At 44.6% G+C, this 25,964-nt stretch overlaps 1 long non-coding RNA gene across 1 annotated transcript in view; it reads left to right on the top strand.

Annotated features, from left to right (window-relative positions):
* The window catches only part of LOC310825983, a 46,094-nt gene extending 26,651 nt beyond the window's left edge, over window positions 1-19,443 (top strand). The window contains exon 3 of the long non-coding RNA XR_014555591.1: window positions 19,388-19,443. This is a non-coding gene — a long non-coding RNA (uncharacterized lncRNA). The remainder of the gene's footprint in view (window positions 1-19,387) is intronic.
* Window positions 19,444-25,964: the final 6,521 nt, after the last annotated feature.

Raw genomic sequence — 25,964 nt, 5'->3', positions numbered from 1 at the left:
ATGCTTTAGTTAAGACTCGTGCATTGCAGGGAATTGGACTAGATGACCCTCATGGTCCCTTCCAACTCTACAATTCTACGATTCTATGATTCATTCCTAAACGTGTGCATCTAGTGCGTGTCCGAAATATAGATTTCTAGGGGTTAAACTGCTGTGCTTTCTCTGTAGGAAATCTTGGGAACTGTAGTTCAGTGACAAGGGCTACGAATTCCATAGAGAGAATTCTCAGCACCCACAATTAACTAATTCCCAGCATTTGAGGTGGGGAATTAGTTAAGACTGCACATTAAGCCTGTAGTGCAGATGTACCTATCAGAACATTTTAGTACCCTTTGCTATCATGTAATTTAATTTTGTTGCTGTTTCTGTCCTTCAGCTCCTCACCAGGGCCAGCTCTACCATTAGGCACAGGAGCACTTCCAGGACTTAAAAGGATCTAAGCCAGGCATGTTCAAAGTCCGGCCCAGGGGCCATTTGCGGCCCAGTTTAAAACGGCCCCACAGGCAATTTTGAAAAATCAATCTGTTGTGGCCCCCGAGAGCCTGCCTGCTGCTCTGCTTGCTGTCCCCTGGAGCCAACGCCAAGGTTAGAGGCTGGCGGGCCTTCTTCTTCCTCCCTGCTTCTCTCTGTATCTGTCACCCTCTCCCAGCTGTCTCCACCCTGCACTCCCTGTCCCTATACAGATTTTTTTTTGTCTCTGTAATCTTGTGGAGCACAATGTTTTCTTGTCTCTCTTCCACCCCCTCACCCTTCTCTTTAATCTCATCACCCCGCATCTACTCTCCTCCCCCGTCAGGTTTTGAACTGTGTGGGGGGGGGGGCACGCACATACAGACACATATATACTGTCTTTTCCCCAGCAATGGAGAGGAGAGTCTTTTAAGGAGAGAGGGAAGAAAAAGGGGGAGACAAACTCTCTCTCTCTCTCTCTCTCTCTCTCTCTCTCACACACACACACATACACACACACACACACACACTCCCTTTAACATTTTTTTGCTGGTTTGTTTACTACCCTCATCAAGAGGTTTGTGCCAACTTGGTGTTATGTTCCTGTTCATATTTTTTGAACTTAAAAGTTGACAAACAACCTTCATTACCAGTAATTTGTAATGTACTTTACAGTGTTCCTGACATATATTTCAGTTTCCTGGTTTGTTTGTTTTTTCATCTGGCCTTCAGATATGAAAGGCAGAGTGATTTATCACCTGTTTAGATTTGTCATCCATGTGACAAAATGAAAATTATGCCGTTTGCAATAAACTTTGCATAAAATAGTTAATTTGCATTTAATTTAATTTGCATTTAATTTTAATGGTTCAAAGGAGGTCAGGCAAAATGGTTGGCCCTCACACATGTTCACTTCATCAAATCTGGCCCTCTTTGAAAAATGTTTGGACACCCCTGATCTAAGCAGAGGCCTCTGGCACTAATTCACATACAACTTGCATAGACATTGTTGTTGTTGTTGTTGTTTGCATACTGCTCTTCTCTACCCACAGGTCTCAGGGTGGTTCACAGAATAAACAAACAAACAAACAAATAAATAAATAAATAAATAAATAAATAAATAAATAAATAAATGAAAAACAAGAAACACCCAATAATCCCCCCTCCCCATGTACACATGCCTCGGGGGGGGGGGAGATTGTGGATATGTGGGTAAGCAGGATCTCACCAGCACTGTGGTGCTCAGTCACCATGTGAGTAAAGATACAACATTTTCCAAAGTTTTAAAAAAGAGGAGGGGAAAAGGCAAGAGATCTGGGGCCTAGTGCAAAAGATCCAGTGCTTGGTCCCTGTGGGTAAACTGTAACAATGTCCATGGTGTCATGACTGCCTCAGATGGCCAAGGCTAGAGACCAATAGTGGTAGCCTCTCCACCCCAGCTGTTCCTCCTGGGTCCTCTGGCCATGGCCTCCTTTTGACCCCCCCCCCCCCATATCTAGCCCGTTACCCTCAGTACTATTGCCAGTATTGAAATACAGTAAGATTCAGCTGCCAGTCCAGTAGGCTTCCAAAATTGGGTGTGTGTGGGCTCAGGATCTTGTCCTTTGCTTTAGGCAGCAAAACATCTTCAGCCATCTCTGCTTTCTGATGGAATAGTGAAGGAATGATGCTGAATTTCCTAAGTTGTGTGCCCCAAAGCAAGGTCAGTTTTATTGCTGGCTTTATTCTAGGGTTGTGTACACAGCACATAGTTAAAGCACATCTAAAGCACAAGATGACCCCCCCCCCCAATCCTGGGAACTGTCATTTGCCAAGTCAGCTGGGAATTGTAGCTCTGAGAGGAGGAAACTACAATTCCTAGGATTCTTTGGGGGAAGTCATGTTCTTTAAATGTATGATGTGTACAGAGCCTATGTTTAAAATCAAGGTTGCCTTCAGTGAATCTTGCTCCGGAGTCCCTTATATGTTTGAAAAAACCCTAGGGCTTTTCCTTCAACCTTGCTGTGATTTGATGAAGTGGGTGAAAGGAACAATATTGCCCCTTGTGCACCTTGGGTCTTGTCAAAGATAATCTCAGACATTTTAATGAGCTCTATTTAAGGAAGAACAAGTAAGGTAACCCAAGCAAAGGATGTGTGAGCAGTGTATTAGAGAGGTGCAGTCTGAGCACCCAAAAGGCTCTTTTTCCTCTATCATTATATTTAATAGCAGGCAGGAACTCTTGAGGAGAAGCACCAATTATACAATGACTCGGGGCTTGCTGCTACAAGCCAGGATCAAATGTTTCCGAGACAATTTACTGTAACTCGATGCACTGATGAGTTTGCTCTTGGCAAATTCTTGATCTGTTTAATGACTGGGAACTGTTTAATTCACCTTCTATTGAGAAAGGGTTACAAGTTTAATATTCAAAATCCCTGCCTGAACTGATGCGGGTCTTGGTATATGACAGACATGAAGAACCATGTTGTTGTTGTTGTTGTTGTTGTTGTTGTTGTTGATTTGATTTATATGCTACACTTTATCCTAAGATCCCAGATTGATGTACAACCTTTTTAAAAATAATAATAATAATTTTTATTATTTTCAATAAAAAACCCCAATATATGCCACATTGTATCAGTACCAGATTACCCCACACATTTCTCATTAACATTAAAAAATAATTAAAAAGAACACATTTTTGCCCCCCCCCCCCATGCCTAGACTTCCCTCCATCCCCTCTTCTGGTTCTTTAAATAAACCAAATCATCTTACATTCCAGATCCCTTTTCCCAAATTTCCAACTACTAACAATTAAACTTGTGGTATACGGCACAGATATTTTAAACATTCACTTTATACATTACACATCTATGCTTTCATGCTATTTCCCCTTTTAAAATTATCTTAACTGTTGCTTTTTGCAAGCATTTAATCCATGTCTGTTGATGTCCCAATTTATTTCCAACCACTGGCCCCTAAATAAAATCCATTTTCCAGACTGTTAGCCGTTCTTTTTTCTTCTTCTTACTTTGGCATATTTAAATCTCCTCCAAAAGAGGCTTCTCATTAGGACAAATCCCCATTTCAGCCCTCCTTCCTTCCAAATTTCTCTCTGCCTCCACAGTTGTGATTTCACCCAAATTTCTAACTATTTCCTGTCTGTATTCATATTTAAAGCTCCTCAAGAAGCTGCTACCAATTAAGGCCATTTCCAGTTTCAGCTCCTCTTGTCTTAACATTGGTGATTTTACCAATACTTCCTCAAATATTTTCTGTGTATGCTGCTGTCAGGGGCTCAGGAGCAGAGGCACAGGGGAGAGAGGAAATGGAGAGCGAAGGGGAAGAATCTGAGGGCAGCGTAGGGGAGTATGACAGTGGCACGAGAGATTCCATGAGCTTCTCCAGCGAATCAGAAGATTCCCAGAGGGGGGCGCCGAGGGCCAGGGCAAGGGGGGGTCCCAGGGGGGATGCACCAGAAGCAAGGGGCCAGCGGGGACTCCCAAAGCAGCAGCGGGAGATCAGGACCAGCTCCCCCACCAGAGCGTAGTGGGGGGGAAGAGTCCCATGTATCAGGGCCAGCGTCTCCTCCAGCAGGGAGAGAAGATGAGTCAGGGCTGACCACGCCTCTATCGGAAAGTGAGGGAACGGAGGGGAAGTCAGGACCAGCTAGCCTCCCTGAAGGGGGAAGCAGTGACAGGAGCAGTGTAACGGTCAGGAGAAAGGTTGCCGCCTGGGCGCGCGTGCCAAGTTCGAATGTACAGGCGTGCGGGACAGCAGAAAACCCGGATTGGGAACCAGGTCCTAAAGCCCGCCGGAGGCAGGGGGAAGACTCAGGGGACTCAGCGTCAGAAGAGTCTAGAAAGGGCAAGACCCCAGCGGACAGGCGGACCCAGAGGAGGAAAGAGCAAAGGAAGAGGTGGAGCAAGGCTAGAGTCTTAAACTGGTGTCTGGGGGGAGGAGATTCAGACGGAGCTTCAGCGGTCTAGAGTTTGAGACGTAGAGCTGCGCGCCGCGGCTTTGAAATCGAAACTGAACTTCAATAAAGACTTTTGTATATAACAACGAACTGGCGTTGGTCCTTTGTGAGCTGGGACCTCGGGCAGCTCTGACAGCTGCCCTTCAGTTTCCCCTGCTCTTTGCTTTTGGATTTTCTTCATAACAGTTAGCCTCCCCCCCCCCCACAAACTGTCCCTCTTGTCTTTGCCCGAGAGTCTCCCCTGCGTCTATTCTTGTTTCCAGTTCTTCCGCCGTGTTGTTATATTGATCCAATCTGGTACTGATGGTCTCTGATATCTTAGCCATACATTCCATAAATTCTCTTTTCCATTGGTTCCAAAATTCCAAAATTTCAGCATCTGAGCTCATCTCTGGCTGCCCTGTCCCCTGTCCTTCCATTGTTTTCAGCACAGCCGGTTTTCTTCATCAGTCCTGATTAAGTCCAAGGCCATTCAATACAGTTTCCCAGTAAACACCAGGGGGTTCCAGTACTTTTCCAGGGGGAAACATATTCAAACCACTTTTCCGCTTTTCCAAAGTGTCTCAGAATGGGGTACAAAGTCACTTGCAAACTGTTCCTTAAAGTCTCAGTTGTGTTTGTTGAGCAGACTTCAAGCTTCTTCCTTCTTTTATTCCTCCCAACAGGAAATCTTAAAATCCTCAGCAAAGTTCTTCATATATCTTAATCCAAGTCTCTTCTGCTGAGTTCCTCAACACAGTACAAAATTAAATTCCCAGTTTTATAATCCATTAGTGAGAATATGCAATTATGAATAGAGTTCAGTTGTTAAGAACTTTCCTGTCCACAACCACAAATGGAAGGTTTGAGACAGTGGTGTTAGGGCTCCCTGACGCTCACAGGAATCTCGCACTGCCTTCCTTGTTCTGTCTCTCAGCACAGCATCGTAGCCACTTTTAAACTCTCCTGATACAGTGGTTCCTCGGGTTAAGAACTTAATTTGTTCTGGAGGTCTGTTCTTAACCTGAAACTGTTCTTAACCTGAAGCACCACTTTAATGGGGCCTGCTGCCGCCGCTGCGCCGCCGCTGCACAATTCCTGTTCTCATCCTGAAGCAAAGTTCTTAACCCAAGGTAATATTTCTGGGTTAGCGGAGTCTGTAACCTGAAGCGTATGTAACCTGAAGCGTATGTAACCCGAGGTATCACTGTATTGACAATCAGTAAAGAATGGGTTTTGGTGGCTCATCAGCAGGCATTTGTCCATAAGTTTTTAATAAAAGAAGTTCTCCTACTTGCAGCTTTTCTCCATGTAATGTAATTTATCCAGAAATCGAAGGGTGGACCTCCTGTTTTAACCCTCTATGTATCGCCGAATTCAGTCTAATTAAATCCAATCTGAGTCTTCAATCAAAATGGTCGAATTCTTCTTACCCTTTTATTTCAGCTTGAATATTTTTAGTTGAGAATCTCCTGCTGACAGTAGGCAGCTCGAAGCTTCATCCCACAGAGTCGCGTTGCAGCTGAGAGCACTCTCAACCGCTCCCCCCCACTGCTTGCCTGTTGGCAGTGGTTTTTTCGGGGATGGCAGGAAAGTTGGTGCTCTGCCAGACCTCTTGGCACTCCACACAACCTTGTGGAGCTGGGGGGGGGGGGAGCTTGCCTTGGCACACTCCCCTCTAACCTCTGTGGGCTTGGGTCTGTCCGGAGCTCAGGCCTGCACTCCCTGTTCTACCGGCAGGAAACCTGAAGTCTCTTGAGTGATGTACAACCTTCATAATATAATTAACACAGCATAATTTAAAAAATAATAATACACAGCATAATAATAAAAAATCATAATAAAAGTCCATAGATTATTTAACTGCCAAAGGCCTAGGTAAAAAGGAATGTTTTCACGTGGGGCCTAAATATGTAATGATATTACATCCCTCGGGAGCCACCACAGAAAAGGTCTGTTCTTGTGTTGTCATCCTCCGAACCTCCCAGGCCCTCCCATAGAGAAGGGCCTTGGATGACAAGCTCAAGGTCCGGGCTGGTTTATATGGGGAAATGCGGTCTTTAAGGTATTGAGGTCCTGAGCTGTTCAAGGCTTTATAGGTCAAAACCAGTACTTTGAATTGGGCCCGGAAACTATTTGGCAGCCAGTGTAGTCTGGCCAGGATTGGAGTTATAAGCTCAAATCGTCTTGTTCTAGTGAGCAACCTGGTAGCTGAGTTTTGCACCAGCTGAAGTTTCTGAATGGTAGGCAGCCCAACATATAACTCATTGCAGTAATCCAGCCTAGAGGTTACCATAGTGCCAGCCACAGAAGTTAGACTATCCCTGCCGAGAAAGGGGTGTAGCTGAGCCACCAGACGAAGCTGACAGAAGTTACTCAGTGCCACCAAGGCCACCAGGACCTCAAGCAACAGCAATGGATCCAGGAGCACCCCCAAGCTAGGGAATGTAACCCCCTCAAGAGCAGGCAGTCTCCCATTCATCTAGTCTGGGGAGCCACCCACTAACAGTGGACACAGTTACATTGGGTTTTTGTTTTGTTTTTTTAAAAAAGTATTTTAAATGTGTTATAACACTGTGACACCACATGGTGTTGTAGAGTACGATCCTTCAGCAACGCGAATTCCCATTATGAGCTTTACAGCACATTTTCCTGAAACTTTGTTTTTTTTAATGTGCATGGATCCAGCACGTGTCTCAATCTTCTCTGGATTGAGCACCTGCTTATTGGCTCTCATCCAGCACATTCACCACCACACCTGTAGATGTAAAGGAGAAATAGAGCTGTGTGTCATCAACATATTGCTGACAACACATTCTGGAACTCTGGATCTTTGTCAATGACAGATTCCCCACTTCCTCACCCTCACACTTTGCATTCCTGAATTGGTATGAATTTATATGGCTCGTGGTTTGGAAGGAAAGTGGTTGAGGTGGGTCTTCTGTATTTGGAAGCTATTGAGGGTCACTCTTTGGTCTGATCAGAACCTGTTACAGATTAGTTTTTGTTAAATGTTTGCTGCTGCCAACAAACACTGGAAACTCAGATTTCCTTAAGTGTGCATCACCTCGGTCTGTCCTCAGTGCAGTCAGGTCCCTTTTATCCAAAATGCATAGTGATGAAGCTCAGGCGGCTTCCAGGATAATTGCATGTCACTGGGAACCAGAGCCTCTTTGTAACTTGTTCATCATACCTCCAATTAGTCTGAGTGTTCCTTGTGAAAAATGAGCTTGCACAAGGGATCCTGTACAGTCTATGTAATTAGACACTTTCAGACAATAAGGGACAGATTCCTAAGAAGTGACAAGACAATGCCTTTTTATGGCAAATTTTTCTTGTGGGTTTAGCTCCTTGTAACTTTTACATAGCTGTCAACTTTCAGATTTGAAAATAAGGGATTAGCAGCCTTGAAAATAAGGGATCGGCAGCCTCACCTGTCTTGGGGAGCCTTGAAAATAAGGGATCGGCAGCCTCACCTGTCCCGGGGACAGTCTGTGTGATATCTAACAATCCCGTAGCAGCGGGAAGCAGCGGGAGACGGCGCTGGAATAAGAGAATTTCCTGCAAAAAAAGGGAAGGTTGACAGCTATGAACTTCTACGGAAAGAAATGTAGAGTGGTATCTCGGGTTACGAATTTAATTCGTTCCAGGGGTCCGTTCTTAACCTGAAACCGTTCTTAACCTGACATGTGCTTTCGCTAATGGGGCCTCCCGCTGCCACCAGCGCACAATTTCCATTCTCATCCTGGGGCAAAGTTCTCTACCCGAGGTACTGCTTATGGGTTAGTGGCGTTTGTAACCCAAAGAGTTTGTAACCCAAAGCATTTGTAACCCGAGGTACCACTGTATACATATAGAGAGGTATGCAGAGATGTTCCAGAAAGTGTACATAACTCTCTGCTTGGCTTTTAGTAAAAGTTAAACAAACAAATAAAAAACCCTTGATGATCCTGCAAGATCATGGCTTCTTATTGCTCTATCTACATAGCACCAGGGGAGGGGGGGAATATAAGACACAGTTAACCCAAAGTTCAGCACTTCACAGAGCGACCCTACGCATATCTACTCAGAAGTAAGCCCTGCTGAGTTTAGTGGGACTTACAAATGCTAAGGATTGCAACCCTAAATTCCTTTTCACGTATGCACGTTGAACTCTCGAATCTTTAAAGAATGGGTAGGCAAACTAAGGCCTGGGGGCCAGATCTGGCTCAGTCGCCTTCTAAATCCAGGCTGCGGACAATCTGGGAATCAGCATGTTTTTACATGAGTTGAAGTCCCTGCTCCCAATATAGTCCAGCCCCCCACAAGGTCTGAGGGACAGTGGACCAGCCCCTGCTGAAAAAGTTTGCTGACCCCCGTTTTAAAGGAAACTGAAACCTAACCTACTCCTGGAGTTTCTTAGCAGTTAGGAAGCACATAGCAATGTTAAAATCCAGTCATGTCATATTTTCAAACGTGCTTTGGGAGATATTCAGCGTGTAAAACTTTTCATAACAACTACTGAGGTTATTCTCCCTATTAAAGTATCTGGCTCTTATCTTTAGTTTAAAGATTATTTCTACAACTTTCCCCCTCCACTCCCGTCCCTTTCGTGGGATTACCACAAAAGTATCCTGGGAATGAAGATACAGAGGTACCTCTGGATGCAAACAGGATCTGTTCCGGAGCCCCGTTCACATCCTGAAGCGAACGTAACACGTGACTGCACGTCTGCGCCTGTGCGGGAGATGATAGATGATAGATAGATGATAGATAGATAGATAGATAGATAGGAGATAGATAGATAGATAGATAGATAGATAGATAGATGATAGATAGATAGATAGATAGATAGATAGATAGATAGACAGACAGATAGGTAGATTATCTATATGTAGATAGTAGATAGATGATAGATGATGATGATAGATAGATAGATGATAGATAGATAGATAGATAGATAGATAGATAGATAGATAGATGATAGATAGATAGATGATAGATAGAGATAGATAGATAGATAGATAGATGATAGATAGATAGATAGATAGATAGATAGATAGATAGATAAGAGATAGATAGATGATAGATAGATAGATAGATAGATAGATAGATAGATAGATAGATAGATGATAGATAGATAGATATAGATAGATAGACAGACAGACAGACAGATAGGTAGATTATCTATATGTAGATAGTAGATAGATGATAGATGATGATGATAGATAGATAGATGATAGATAGATAGATAGATAGATAGATGATAGATAGATAGATAGATAGATAGATAGATAGATAGATAGAGATAGATAGATAGATGATAGATAGATAGATAGATAGATGATAGATAGATGATAGATAGATATAGATGATAGATAGATAGATAGATGATAGATAGATAGATAGATGATAGATAGATAGATAGATAGATAGATAGATAGATGATAGATAGATAGATAGATAGATAGATAGATAGATAGATATAGATAGATAGATAGATAGATAGATAGATAGATAGATAGATGATAGATGATAGATAGATGATAGATGATAGATGATAGATGATAGATGATAGATAGATAGATAGATAGATAGATAGATAGATAGATACAAGCTTTTATATATAAGCTTCAAAAACAATTGCTGCAGAAATGTGGAGAACAGAAAGAACCAAAATGGAGAGATCCTTCTATCCCTAGAATCAGCAGATCTGAATGGCATCACTTTGCTTGCCAAGCTTAGGGTGTTGCTGTAAGCAGCTGCATCCCAAACTGAATGCTACTGCATACAGAGAGTGAGTTTGCCCCACGGGCTTGACTCCAAGGCCTTTGCTGGCCACAGCACAGTGATGCTGAGACTGGGCTGTGAGCAACAGAAACCACTTCTAGAGGGGCAATTAAAGACAGTGGGCCTTCGGGGTTCTTAATGCTGCTACTGAATCATTTCACTTCTGTCGCAGAGCCTCACCCTGTTTATTTTTCTGATAGATCTTTTTATTAACACTAAAATACTGACTTTGCACTATAACACTATAATTTTACAAAAAATTATAGCATGGTGATATTACAGGGCCATAGCCCTGTTTCGAGAAGAAAACAGCAACACAAAAACTGTTTTAGCGTTAATTAAAAGATCTATTCAAAATAAATAAATGTGCTCATAAAATCGTGACTGTCACAAAGGCTATAATGAATGTGTGCTGAGCTGCCATTTCTTATGTAACAAGTCTGACTTTTTACAGCCTCCGGACTGTCAGTATTTCTCCTGAGTGATTCAAGCATATACTAGAATTGTAGGTTTGCCAACTGAAAATGGATTAAAGGGCTCTGTCATCCAAGCACAACAAATGATTAAAATTTAAAAAAAGATTAAGACTTTTTGCAGTTTGGAAAAGCATGTGGATATGTGCCGGACAGTTCAGGATGCTGAACTGCTTCTAGGAGCCACAGGTGAGAGCAGAGTGCAGGGTGGGGACCAAAGCTGGACAAACTACCCCCACAAAGAGCATAATGTGTCCCTCTCCAGAGGTATTACTCCTCCCATAACACCCTTAACACTCTCTGGTGTTCATATATGGAACTGGTCTTTAAACAGACAAGAAAGAAATTGCTAGTGCAATGGTGAAATTGAATTAGGAGCCCCCTCCTCCTCCACTGGAACCTTTGTGATATGAAAAGTTGCAAGGTTTTAAGAACGGGGACGCCGCAGGGGTGTGTGTTGAGCCCGCTTTTATATACGCTCTACACAGCTAACTGTGCCCCCAAATACCCCAGTAATAAGATCATTTAAGTTTGCAGATAATAAAACGGTGGTTGGTTTAATCACGGCTGGAGAGGGGGAGGCGGCCTATAGGAAGGAAGTTGAGCAGTTGGGGGAGTGGTGCAGGAAAAACAACTTACTCCTTAACTTAAAGAAAACAAAAGAGATTATTGTAGACTTTAGGAAATGTAAATTGAATATTCAGCCCCTTATTATTGAGGGGAAGTGTGTGGAACAGATCTTGGTGTTTTGATTTCTGGGAATGGAGTTGAGAGATGACCTAACCTGGGGGGGGGGGGGCAGCAAAGACCTGATGAAGAGAGCACAGCAGAGGTTATATTTTCTGAGAATCCTCCGGAAAAACAATCTCTCAAAGGACCTGTTGATGGCATTTTACCATTGTATTGTGGAGAGTGTATTAACTTATGGTCTGTGTGCGTGGTTTGGGAGTTGCACGGTCAGGGGAAAAACAATGATGTCCAGGGTTGTAAAGTCTGCGGAGAGAATAATTGGGTGCACTCTTCCCACCTTGGGTCAAATCTATGCTTCCAGGTGCCATAAGAAAGCTGCAGAGATAGCGCAAGATTGTGCGCACCCCGGAAATGATTTCTTTCAGCTTCTGCCTTCTGGAAGAAGGTACAGGGTTATAAAGACTAGGACTAGCCGCCTGAGAAACAGTTTCTACCCAAATGCGATTTTGGTTTTAAACGCATTGTAAGGAGTCTGTATGGAAGTATATTGTATTTAAAAATGGGGTATCAGAGTTTGTAGGGGGCTAACCAGGTTGGGATAGCTGGAATAGCAGGCTTGTTGGGTTTTGAATGTCTTATGTAGATTTTTCAATTTCGTTCTGTATGGGACAATGACAATAAAGATTATCGTATCGTAAGAAACTACAGGACATACACCTGTTGCAAATGAAGCCCTATAACATCCCCTGAGTCTTTTGCAGGTGCAAATGGAATTGAAAGCATGATTGCACATAACCACCCTGACAACATTATGAGCACCAACCATGAGGAATGCGTCACAAAAGGGATGCATTGACTTGAAGTTCCCTGTCAGTCCATCCAAACTTAAACTTCACTGCAAATGTTCCTTTTAAAAAACACAGGTTTCCAAAATGTGACATGGGTTCCTTGGCACTGGAGAGCCATTTTTAAAAAATGCATTGAGTGTTGTATCTCTTATACACATGCATGCATGCGCGCGCGCACAGACACACACATGCACATTCTCATCTAGTCACTCTTTTACATACACACCACCCATCACCCATTCACACCCACAGAGTATGGTGGCCAGAGCACCTTTCTGAATGAAGGAGCATGGTGAGCACAGCATTTTCATTAAGGACACTCTAGCTGCTGTGCTCTGTCATTGAACCGCTGAACTTGTTTGTGTACCTCCCTCTTCTTGCTTGGCATTGCAGCTTTTGAAAGGAACTGGAGAGTCTCTCTCTCTGTGTGTGTGTGTGTGTGTGTGTGTGTGTGTGTGTGTCTGTAAGGAAATGTGAAGCAGCCACCACAAACATACCTTCCAACATTCCTCAAATGAAAATAGGGACATTCTGTTCTACATCAGTATTATGAGGCATTCTCAAAGTAAAGGAAGGATTGAACTCTGATTAATAAGAATACAAACAGAGGCTTGAGCCAGCAAGATTAAAGGAAGGGTGAATATAATAATCTCTGCATGCCTCCACCCCTCGGCCCAGGTCGTTTTATTCACAAAAGAACTTTTACAGAGTGTTCGTAAGAACCAATCAGATTTCTTCTGAGCATTTCAATAAACCTCACGTGGGGACAAAGTTAAACTACAAACACTAGTTAAGAATGCATACTTTTGGGGTAAATGAATGAAAACTTCAAAGGAGTGTATTCAGCAACCCAGGAGGTCATAAACAATCAATACACATGATAAGAAGGGTGGCCAGGAGGACAGTGATCATTATCACCTTTATGTGAGACCTGTTTCCTGGCCCTAATATTAACATCCTAAGATTAACATATCAGAAAAGCTACATCAATGAAGCCCACTGTCCTTGATGACCCAGGAGCCTTGATGACCCAGGAGCCTAAGTGTGTACGTGACTTGTGAGGAAAGAGAAATGGAACAGGGATGCAGAGGTGTGGGTTGATCAAGAATCATATCAAAATAGTTTAAACCCAGTCAACGCAATGCTTTCATTGCTGACACAGATGGCTTACTCTATATTTGCTATAATTCCTCATAGCAATCCCACCTGACCACTACAGTATCACATTAAGATTTTTATTAGTCTTTCATGATACAGGCAAGCCTGCCCCCCCAAACTCCTGCAAGGTAGGTGTCAGGGGCTCAGGAGCAGAGGCACAGGGGAGAGAGGAAATGGAGAGCGAAGGGGAAGAATCTGAGGGCAGCGTAGGGGAGTATGACAGTGGCACGAAAGATTCCATGAGATTCTCCAGCGAATCAGAAGATTCCCAGAGGGGGGCGCCGAGGGCCAGGGCAAGGGGGGTCCCAGGGGGGATGCACCAGAAGCAAGGGGCCAGCGGGGACTCCCAAAGCAGCAGCGGGAGATCAGGACCAGCTCCCCCACCAGAGCGTAGTGGGGGGGAAGAGTCCCATGTATCGGGGCCAGCGTCTCCTCCAGCAGGGAGAGAAGATGAGTCAGGGCTGACCATGCCTCTATCGGAGAGTGAGGGAACGGAGGGGAAGTCAGGTCCAGCTAGCCTCCCCGAAGGGGGAAGCAGTGACAGGAGCAGTGTAACGGTCAGGAGAAAGGTTGCCGGCTGGGCGCACGCGCCAAGTTCGAATGTACAGGCGCGCGGGACAGCAGAAAACCCGGATTGGGAATCAGGTCCTAAAGCCCGCCGGAGGCAGGGGGAAGACTCAGGGGACTCAGCGTCAGAAGAGTCTAGAAAGGGCAAGACCCCAGCGGACAGGCGGACCCAGAGGAGGAAAGAGCAAAGGAAGAGGTGGAGCAAGGCTAGAGTCTTAAACTGGTGTCAGGGGGGAGGAGATTCAGACGGAGCTTCAGCGGTCTAGAGTTTGAGACGTAGAGCTGCGCGCCGCGGCTTTGAAATCGAAACTGAACTTCAATAAAGACTTTTGTATATAACAACGAACTGGCGTTGGTCCTTTGTGAGCTGGGACCTCGGGCAGCTCTGACAGTAGGCATTATCTCCCACTACCTCTTTTATTTTATTAATTAAAAAGTTAATTATAGTTCTTATTTTTTTCTGCAGTCTATCCATGCACAGTAGTCCTAAATTTAACCCGCTCCCTGAGGAAAGTGAGATGCTAAAAATCTGGCCAACCTCCAACTCAGCTTTCAGCAACAGGCTCACAAAAAACTCCATTACAGTAGTACCTCAGGTTAAGTACTTAATTCGTTCTGGAGGTCTGTTCTTAATCTGAAACTGTCCTGAAACCTGAGGCACCACTTTAGCTAATGGGGCCTCCTGCTGCTGCCGTGCCGCCAGAGCACGATTTCTGTTCTCACCCTGAAGCAAAGTTCTTAACCCGAGGTACTATTTCTGGGTTAGCGGAGTCTGTAACTTGAAGCATATGTAACCCGAGGTATCACTGTAATTCCAAAGGAGAACCCATCTTCTCCCACAGGACATGGGGAAATATGCTCCAAAAGCAAACTCACAATTGCATTACTGGAGATGGGGAAATACCTGGAGAGGGCAGGGAGTAGGCTCACAATTCACCCATGGTACAGATGAGCAATATACACCCAGCTAAGGTCTAATACTACACAGTCTCTTTCTCCTCCCATTCTCTCTCTCACACTTCCACCCACAGGACCCCTAGGGAAGTTCAGACATGATAAAACTGCAGCTAATCCCAAAGGAATGATCTAAACAATCTAAAGCAACATATGCAAAAACAAACTGCAGCAGGCAAATGAAATGAAACAAACTGTTGAACTTCGTAATTACACCATTCCATCATAGAACTGCAGAGTTGGCAAGCACCATCTTGTTCAACCCCCTGCAATGCAATTGGGACTAAGCTCAATGGGGATTGCTCACAGGTTGCAATCCTAGAGTTACCAGGAAGTAGGTTCCAGCGGACTCAGCGGGGCTCACTTCTGAGGAGACATGCATGCAGACAAACAAACCCTAGCCTCCCATACCTAGGAGAAAGCAACCATTAAACCAAATGGGGCATACTTCTCAGTAGAAAAGCACAGGATTGCAGTGCAACCAATTAACAACATGCAGGAAGAAACGTGGGGCTTTGGGGTCTGATCAAGCCAGGAAATTATCTGGGACTCTCCTATTTAATTGCACATTAAATGCACTCTTTCCTCTCTCTCTGCAAATCAGATGACTCCCCTCTTCCTCTCAAACTAAAGATGGCTGCTGCAGCTTTTGCCCTCCCTTTCCTCCCAGCCAATAGCATCTCCCTGAAGTCAGATCAAGTGACGTGCGTGGCTAGAGCATTCGCTTGGCTCCCCACTGGCTATAGATGAATGAGAAGAGAGGGCTGTGCATGCACATCTAGGTACTAGATACAGTGGTACTTCAGGTTAAGTACTTAATTCATTCCGGAGGTCCGTACTTAACCTGAAACTGTTCTTAACCTGAAGCACCACTTTAGCTAATGGGGCCTCCCACTGCCGCCGCGCCGCCAGAGCACGATTTCTGTTCTCATCCTGAAGCAAAGTTCTTAACCTGAAGCACTATTTCTGGCTTAGCAGAGTGTGTAACGTGAAGCGTATGTAACCTGAAGCATATGTAACCCGAGGTACCACTGTACACCTCTGTCCCCAACCTACCCCCCATTCCCTTTCCACGCTTGCAGAATTCAGGACGCGGGTCCTTTACCTTTTAAGGAAGCCAGTACTGTATATAATCTGTACTAATTCAGACCCCAGGTGGGCCGGACAAAATATTGCTGAAACATAGAAAATCGACTGTCCTTGGGTCCAGTATTGGACCACTTTGACCGGATATCCCCAGCCGATGTGGACAGACTACTCCGAGCTGGAAAGCCCACCACCTGTCCTCTTGATCCGTGCCTGTCATGGCTGATTAGAGCGTGTCCAGACGAGGTGCGGGCCCCCCTGGGGGATATCATCAATTTGTCCCTTGGCACTGGGACATTCCCAGGGGAATTGAAGGAGGCAGTGGTGTGCCCACTCTTAAAGAAAACATCATTTGATCCTTTAGGTCTATCCAATTACTGCCCGGTTTCGAATCTTCCGTTCCTGGGTAAGGTCTATTGATAGAGCGGTTGCTGAACAGCTTGGTGGGTTTCTGGATGAAACATCGGCCCTGGATCCATTCCAATCCGGCTTCCATGCTGGTCATGGGACCGAGGCGGCTCTGGTCGCCCTAACAGATGATCTCCACAGGTAGCTGGATCGAGGTGGGTCAGGGCTGCTGATTCTTCTAGACCTGTCAGCAGCCTTCGACATGGTCGATCACGAAATCCTGGACCACCGCCTTGCCGACGTGGGGATCCAGGGCACTGTCCTTCAATGGCTGCGCTCGTTTCTCTCGGGTCGGGGACAGAGGGTGGCACTTGGGGGGGAACTGTCATCGTGCCACTCCCTGGTGTGTGGAGTGCCTCAGGGTGCGATTCTCTCCCCGATGCATTTCAACATCTTTATGCACCCCCTCGCCCAGCTTATCCGGAGTTTTGGGTTGGGCTGCCATCAGTATGCTGATGACACCCAACTCTATAAGAGAGCCAGTGTGGTGTAGTGGTTAAGAGTGGTAGTCTCGTAATCTGGGGAACCGGGTTCGCGTCTCCACTCCTCCACATGCAGCTGCTGGGTGACCTTGGGCCAGTCACACTTCTTTGAAGTCTCTCAGCCCCACTTACCTCACAGAGTGTTTGTTGGGAGGAAGGGAAAGGAGAATGTTAGCCGCTTTGAGACTCCTGAAGGGGAGTGAAAGGTGGGATATCAAATCCAAACTCTTCTCTTCTTCTTCTTCTATCTGTTGATGGATGGCCATCCTGACTCGGCCCCAGACACACTGATCAGATGTTTGGAAGCTGTGTCTGGATGGTTACGTGGGAGCCGGTTGAAGTTTAATCCTTCAAAGACAGAAGTTCTGTGGCTGGGTCGGGATGATATGGGATTGGTGGGGCAACTCCCACCTCTTGCAGGCGTGCAATTAGTGCCAGCACCGTCCGTTAAGAGTTTGGGTGTAATCTTCAACACCTCCCTTTCCATGGAGGCGCAAGTTACAGCAACAGCCAAGGCGACATTTTTCCACCTTCGCTGCATCAAGCAGTTGGTCCCTTACCTTTCCCGCCCCAACCTGGCCACAGTGATCCATGCAACGGTCATCTCCAGGCTTGACTACTGTAATTCGCTCTATGCGGGGCTGCCCTTGAAGCTGTCCCAGAAACTCCAGCGGGTACAGAATGCTGCAGCGAGGCTCCTCACGGGGTCTCTGCCATGGGAGCATATTCACCCAGTGCTTTTCAAGCTGCACTGGCTCCCGGTGGAGTACAGGGTCAGATTTAAGGTGCTGCTTTTGACCTTTAAAGCCCTATATGGCCTAGGACCCTCGTACCTACAGGACCGCCTCTCCTGGTATGTCCCACAGAGGAACTTACAATCTTCAAACAAAAACATCTTGAAGGTCCCAGGCCACAGAGAGGTTAGGCTGGCCTCAACCAGAGCCAGGGCTTTTTCGGCTGTGGCTCTGATCTGGTGGAACGCTCTGCCACAAGAGACTAGGGCCCTGCAGAACTTGACATCTTTCCGCAGGGCCTGCAAGACAGAGCTGTTCCACCAAGCCTTTGGCCAGGGCACAGCCTGACTCCCTCCTTTGGCATTCTTCACAGAACTCTAGCCCAATGGTTGCCATCAATTTGATTTGAATTAATTGTATAATGAAATGATTTTAGAATGTTGTATTATTTTATTGTTGTTAGCCACCCTGAGCCCGGCTTCGGCTGGGGAGGGCAGGATATAAATAAAAATTTATTATTATTATTAAATGTGGTGAAGAGAAGTTCCAGTCTATCCTTGCTGGCATGCCTGTTCTCTGTGTGCATGCTGTGTACGTGCAGTAGAATCATAGAGCTGGAAGGGAATGCATAGCTCATCTAGTCCAACCCTCTGCAGTGCAGGAACATGTACACTTACGGGGATCAAGCATATGACCTTGATATTATCAGCACCATGCTTAAACTAGAAGCATTTGTTCCAAGAACCCAACCCACTTCATCAGATGCATTATGAAACCCACAAAAGCTTATGGCATAATGAATGGGCTAATCTTAAAAATGGTACAAGAGAGATTCGATCTTGCTGCAAGATAGCTACCCCTTTGTAAATCATTATAATTTGGGACACAAGTTTCTGTTTACAATTTATTCAAAGTAGTTTTATTGGCTTTAAGAGGATCACAGATAAGTGTTTACCTTTTAAATTCTACATGGGAATTACAAACATTCCTGGAAATGCAGCTTATTTTTTTCCCATGAAGAAAAACAACATGAAGTAAAAAAAAACAAAAACAGGAATTTCTGGCTTTAAGCAAGTAAGTAGGGCATGGAGAGGCTTGTCTAAAGCTCCGATTCTGAAATAATGTGTAGCTTGCTCCCCTTAAGCAACACTGACTGTTCAACGCAACATTAAATAATGAAGAGCTGTGGTTATCAATGACAACTTGATATGCAGAATGCACAGTGCATGAAAGCATTACTTTAAAAGCTGTGGGTGGGTTAAGCCTTACCTAATCCTGAACTGTAAATTGGACCATGGTATTGGTGCTTGTGGAATTATTTGATGGAGGAGTCTGGAATGAAGGCAGGCCAGGCTGGCTGACACATTGCGAAGCTGACAAGTGGGTAGCAGCTTCTTGTTTCCAGTGTTCCATTTCTTTGTTTCCTGAAGGTGATTCCAAACAGGTGTTTATTGTGAGATTGTGATTCCCCCATGCACACATGATTTCGACAGTCTTCACACCATTGCCATCAAAATGGCTGCCCATATTTTTTCCTTATTTAATCTGGATTTACTCTTCCTGGGGAAACTCTGATCACTATGATGATAGCAAAAACACACACAGCAACTCATTTGCACTATCTCAACCACCCCTTTATAATAATTGGGCCCAGAATCTTGCCTGTTTAACTCCTGCCTCTAGAGGCAGAAGATGAAAGGATAGGGCTTTGAAAGAAGTGATCTAAAAGAGAGAAATGGGGTTCCCCCCTTCTTTTGGGAAAAAGGAAAAGATGCTTTAATTACCAGCATCGATGATGATGATGTATTATTCGCTTTATCTTGCCCAGGGTAACCAATAGAGACTTAAGAAGCATATGAAGAACAAGAGGAAAAAGAAATAAATTGTTATGTAGGGAAGTTTCACCCTGGTCCAGCAGGGGGATACTGTAGATAGTTTTCACTCAGGTCTGTAGATAGTTTTCACTCAGGTCCACGTCAGTTATTTTAGGCGGGAAACCCTGGGTTGTTGTTGCTACAATGTTGATAGCTGGCTGCCTATAAAAACAGGCCAGCTGAGCTGTTTGCTGTTCAGTTTTCTGTTCCAGCTTACAAAATAAAGAGCAGCTTTGGAGAAATCGCTGTGTCGTCTGCCATGTCTACCCACTATTCTACATAAATCAAAAACATCCCTTCCATGTCTAAAAGGCCACAAATGGTTAAAGGCTGAAGGAAGGATCCTTGGGCATGTGGGCTGAGAAAGACATCTTGTCTGGGAACGGAGGGAGCTGGAGAGCCGCTGTCTGTCAGCGGAGAGAGGCGTGGGTTACTCTCCTACACCCAAAGTGCCAGATTGGAGAAGGTTCAAGGGCTACTTTCCGTCATTCGCAGCCTTCTGGGGAATGGACATGTGCAGCCGTTAGCTGGGAACAGGGCAAAAATGGGTGGGACAACAGCAGTGTCTACTGGTGCGTACCAATTGTGGCTACACTCCTCACCGGGGTCCTCTTCCCCTTCCTCGGTGTCCTGCCAGTTCATAACACCACCTCATACTCCGTACCTTGCCTAGAAATGGGATATTTTAAACTGGCCGGTGATTATTTAGTATGGTGTGATTCAGCGAGGTGCTTTTTCAATAAACATATTATAACTGCCTCTTTAAGGGATGCTGGAGCCCTGCTGTTATCTATTAAGGTTGGATCCTAGAACAATAGGCAGGTAGGATCCTAGAATGCAACAACCTGATTGGTCTGCAGGAGCAGCCCAATCAGACCCCAGGAGGAAGTTAATCAACCTATTAGGCTGGTAGGATCCTAGAATGCAACAACGGATTGGCCTGCAGGAGCAGCCCAATCAGGCTGCAGGAGGGAAGCAGAATCAGCCAATCAGATGGGACTCATTGTGTAAATAATGTATATAAAGCCTGAGGTTTGAGGGGAGGCACCAGGCTAGTCCACCACTGGCCTTTTTAATGAGCCATGAGGGGCAAGGATCCATCACACATGAGGTACATTTCCTTTTTTTTAATTTTTTTTAAAAAATATTTATTAAGGTTTTTTGAATATAAAACATAAATAACAAACAGCATTACTTCTATCATAACATAGTTTCATCACTTCTTTGGACTCCCTCACGTCTCCCGCTTCCACTTACATCGTTATAAAATCTTTTCAAGCAAATTATCATCTTGTTTACAATCTTACATCCGCTCCTTTAAATAGAATCTAGCAGTTCTCCAAAAATTTATATTTTCCTTAATCTCACTTATCGTCAAATTCAGATCTAATTCAGTGGTGGACAATTGTTTATGATCTAGCATCCTTCTTAACATTCAACCAAATTACAATATTTTTGTAAATAAATCTTAAATTTCTTCCAGTCTTCCTCAACCCTCTCTTCTCCCAGGTCTCGGATTCTGCCAGTCATCTCGGCCAGTTGCATATAGTCCATCAGCTGCATCTGCCACTCTTCCAGTGTGGGTAGATCTTGAGTTTTCCAGTTCTTAGCAATAAGTATCCTTGCTGCCGTTGTTGCATACATAAAAAATGTTCGGTCCTTCTTTGACACCTTCTGGCCGACAATACCCAGAAGGAAGGCCTCTGGTTTCTTAGTGAAGGTATACTTAAATACCTTTTTCAACTCATTATATATCATTTCCCAGAAGGCCTTCACTTTAGGGCAAGTCCACCAGAGGTGAAAGAATGTTCCTTCATTTTCTTTACATTTCCAACATTTATTATCAGACGAACGGTATATTTTGGCAAGTTTAACTGGGGTCATGTACCATCTGTATATCATTTTCATTACATTTTCCTTCAGAGCATTACATGCAGTGAAGTTCAGCCCATTGGTCCACAACCTTTCCCAGTCCTCCAACATAATGTTATGCCCAATGTCCTGTGCCCACTTTATCATAGCCGATTTAACCATTTCGTCTTGTGTATTCCATTTTAACAGCAAGTTATACATTCTTGATAATACCTTAGTCTTTGGCTCTAACAATTCTATTTCTAACTTCGATTTCTCCACCTGGAACCCTAACTTTTTGTCATTTTTAAAAACTTCTTTAATCTGAGCGTAATGTAACCAGTCTCGCACTTTATCCTTCATTTTCTCCAAACTCTGCAATTTCCAATTGTCTCCATCTTTTTCTAATATTTCCCAATATTTTGGCCATTTGGCCTCCATATTGGGTCTTTTTCGGGCCTTGGCTTCCAGAGGAGAAAGCCACCTCGGAGTTTTGTTTTCCAATAAGTCTTTGTATTTTATCCAGACATTAAATACTGCTTTCCTGACAATATGGTTCTTAAAGGCCTTATTGATCTTAACCTTGTCATACCATAAGTATGCATGCCAACCAAAAGCATTGTTAAAACCTTCCAGATCCAATACATCAGTGTCTTCGAGAAGTAGCCAATCTTTTAGCCAGCAGAAAGCTGCGGCTTCATAGTACAGCTTTAAGTCTGGCAGGGCAAAGCCCCCTCTTTCTTTCGCATCAGTTAATATCTTAAACTTAATTCTGGGCTTTTTGCCCTGCCAGACAAATTTAGAAATATCTCTCTGCCACTTCCGGAAGCACTCCGTCCTGTCCACAATCTGCAATGTTTGAAACAAAAACAACATCTTTGGCAATACATTCATCTTAATAGCAGCAATTCGGCCTAACAAAGAAAGCTTCAGTTTTGTCCAACTGTCCAAGTCTCTCTTAATTTCAGACCAACATTTTTCATAATTATCCTTAAATAGACTCAGATTTTTTGCTGTTATATTTACCCCTAGGTACTTTACTTTTTTTACCACCGTTAGTTCTGTTTCTCTCTGAAACCGTTCTGACTCTGTATCTGTCAAATTTTTTCCCAACACCTTAGTTTTCTGTTTATTTAGTTTAAATCCCGCCACCCGACCAAAATCTTGAATCAATTGTAATACTCTTTTCGTACTAGATTCTGGCTCCTGCAGTGTCAAAACTAGGTCATCTGCAAAGGCTTTAAGTTTGTATTGTTTCGCTCCGACCTGAATCCCTTCCACCAACCTGTCCCCTCTAATCATATTTAAGAGCACTTCCAGAACCGAGATAAATAACAAAGGGGAAATCAGGCAGCCTTGTCGTGTTCCTTTTTCAATTTTGAACTCTTCTGTAACCACATTGTTAACTATCAATTTAGCCTTTTGTTCTGAATATATTGCTTCAATCCCATTTTCAAAACCCCGTCCCACTCCCATTTCTTTTAAATTTCCCTTCATAAATTTCCAAGAGATATTATCAAAGGCCTTCTCCGCGTCTATGAAAATTAGCCAGTTAGTCTATTTAAACATTCTGTATTTTGATCAATTTTGGCTGTTTGCTGATCAACTTTTCTATCCAAAGACTCCAATTTTTCAAGAATTCTCTCTAAAATAGAGCCAGTTGCTCCTGAGGCCATATCTTCCAATTGTAATTCCTCAGTTTCTCCCTCCCCTGCCCGTGGCAGAGAAGCAGCTTCTTCCTCAGAAGGCAAAGTAAGCACAGATGATCTGCGTGCCTGTGAGGCTGTGGTTAAAGTTGTTAGAGTTGTTTGTCTGGTTTTTGGTCCCTTTCTTTTTGCGCCACTCATTCCAAAGTTATCTAAAAGTCAAGGTCAAGCTGAGTTGTTCCCATGAGAAAACAACGGCCCAGATGGTAACAGTCAAACAGGAGGCCGGGAAAAGGAAAGTAAAACAATGTCACTGCTGTAAGTCCCAAATCCTCAAGGGGGAGCTTAAAATGTATTTGGGGAAGAGATCAATTCCAATAAAATAAAGTCTAATTCAATGTCCAGGAACCCTCACTAAGATAGATTTTAGCAGAGTTAGTATTTAAAAAGCCACAATGTTTCAGACAGTGCTTACTGGAATTCTGAAAGGTGCTTCAAAATAGCAAGTCCAGACTCCCTCAGATTATTTCAAAGTTTCAGTTCAAAGTATCCAAATCTGCAGGCTGAGTGCTCAGCTGCTCAGGCAGTTCCCGCACCTGGGTTTCTTACTTAAATTGTAATCCAAATAGAAGAAAGGTATCACAATCCCATAGAAGTCATAAAATCAATTACTTAGAGTCCTTAATCTGCTTAAAAGTGATTTCAGTGGGTGCCCAGATCAGTTAGATTGAAAGTTCACTCTTTGCCTCCACTCCTCCAGCTCTTTACTTTGAAGTTCAGTGTCAGCGGAAGACGGACTTCCTGTTTTTCGTCACTCCGCTTTCAGCCAAATTCAATATTCTTAAATCTTAAAGTTTTGTAAAGGCCTTGTTACTCACGGGTTGTTGCTTTCCGAATCAGAAGTTTCAAGGAAGAAAGGTCAGCGCTCACCGGCAGCAGCAACGCGGCTTCGCTCCGCTGATTGCGAGACGACCCACAGCGCCGCTACCCCCTCCGCGATCCGGAGCCCCTTACGGGGTCCCTTCAACGTTTCGGGGGCCGCTCCTGGCGCCCGCCGGGTCCCGAGGCCACAGGCTTCTGCCGCCTGTGGTTTTTCAAAGTGGGTCTCCGCTTCGCCGCAGCGGACGACCCGTTCTCAGCGGAGCTTCCCTCTCCCAGCTAGAAGAGGGCAGCCATTGCCGTTCGCGCCGCCTCCGGAATGTGGGCTGAGAAAGACATCTTGTCTGGGAACGGAGGGAGCTGGAGAGCCGCTGTCTGTCAGTGGAGAGAGGCGTGGGTTACTCTCCTACACCCAAAGTGCCAGATTGGAGAAGGTTCAAGGGCTACTTTCCGTCATTGGCAGCCTTCTGGGGAATGGACATGGGAGCACTTCCAGTGAGCACTCAGGGCTGATTCCCTTAAGAATGGAGAGGTTTGTTCTTCTTGAATTCCATGGGACTCTCAAGAGTCTCCTCCAGCACCATAATTCAAAAGCATCAATTCTTCGGTGATCAGCCTTCTTTATGGTCCAGCTCTCACTTCCATACATCACTACTGGGAAAACCATAGGTTTAACTATATGGACCTTATAGTTAAAGCTGTAGTTTTCCCAGTAGTGATGTATGGAAGTGAGAGCTGGACCATAAAGAAGGCTGATCTGGCCGTTTGCATTGCCCTCCCTCAACATAAAGCCTGCCCCCCCCCCAAATAAATCCTGGCTATGCCCATGGTGCAGACCCTCTAAGCCTGTCCTAAGATCAAGAGGATTTCTGGTGAAGGAGATGCTGCTTTTATGGACAATAGCAATACCCACCCACCCCCTGTTTAACACCACCACCAAGTTTAGCCTAGTTCTGTACTAAGTACCAGCAGGGCCCAGTTGGGTATGGTCAGCCCCACCACCCCAGCTCACTCACTAATGCCAGCCAGACCAGTCGCTTCATCCATGATCAAGTCATAGATGAGCATGTTCTTATCATGGAATAATTTGGCATTCCAGGAGGACCACCACCTGGAACCACCAAACCAGGAGGTTCAGCAGATAAGCTGCCAGCACTTTCCAGAGGTATGAGACGGCTGGAACAAGGAACAGTGCTCAGACTTCTAGGCCTCCTCCTTAGATGTGTCAGTCCCTCAGCTCTGACCATACCTTCCCCTGTCCACCATCGCTGAAAGTGTGACAGTGTCTTTGCAACCTTCTACTACCTGCCATGATCACTGCAGATGGTGACAGCAGTTACGAAATTAAGAGACACCTGCTTCTTGGGATAAACGTGAAGGCAAACCTAGACAGCATCTTAAAAAGCAGAGACATCACCTTGCCGAAAAAGGTCTGTATAGTTAAAGCTATGGTTTTCCCAGTAGTAATGTATGGAAGTGAGAGCTGGACCATAAAGAAGGCTGATTGCCGAAGAATTGATGCTTTTGAATTATGGTGCTGGAGGAGACTCTTGAGAGTCCCATGGACTGCAAGAAGATCAAACCTATCCATTCTTAAGGTAATCAGCCCTGAGTGCTCACTGGAAGGACAGATCCTGAAGTTGAGACTCCAATACTTTGGCTCCTGCAAGAGGTGTGCGCTGCCAAAGCCGACATAGATAAACTCCAGGCTTGCTGCCAGTTAAAATCTCTTTGATTTATTAACACAGTTCAAAAGGCCTTTTTCAGAGCTTCAAAGCGTGTCCAACCCGGGCGTCACAGATGCCGCGTCTAGTTTCTTTTTACTTTTTCTCCCCCAACGTGCAAGTCGGCGGAAACCCCACCTCTGATTTCCTCTGTTCAAAGCATAACTAGTTCCGGGCTCAGCCTCTCTGCTCTCTGCCTCCTCTTCGCTGTCAGAAGACAGACTGCTAATTATCTCTTTCGGCTCTCTATAAGTGCTGGTCTCTCCCCTTAGCTCTCTAGCCGTTTGCCTCTCCCTGACATCTCCAATACTCATGAGAAGAGAAGACTCCTGTCTGCCAGCCTACAAACTCACAGCCACTTGTTTTATATGACCATCAAATGAAAGCTACATTGCAGATGGAGAATCCCAGCAAAGCTGCTGGCCCAAATG

This window comes from Podarcis gaigeae (genome assembly GCF_964106915.1).
Source record: "Podarcis gaigeae genome assembly, chromosome: 1".
Classification (NCBI taxonomy): Eukaryota; Metazoa; Chordata; class Lepidosauria; order Squamata; family Lacertidae; genus Podarcis; species Podarcis gaigeae.
This window is presented reverse-complemented; position numbering and strand designations above follow the sequence as displayed.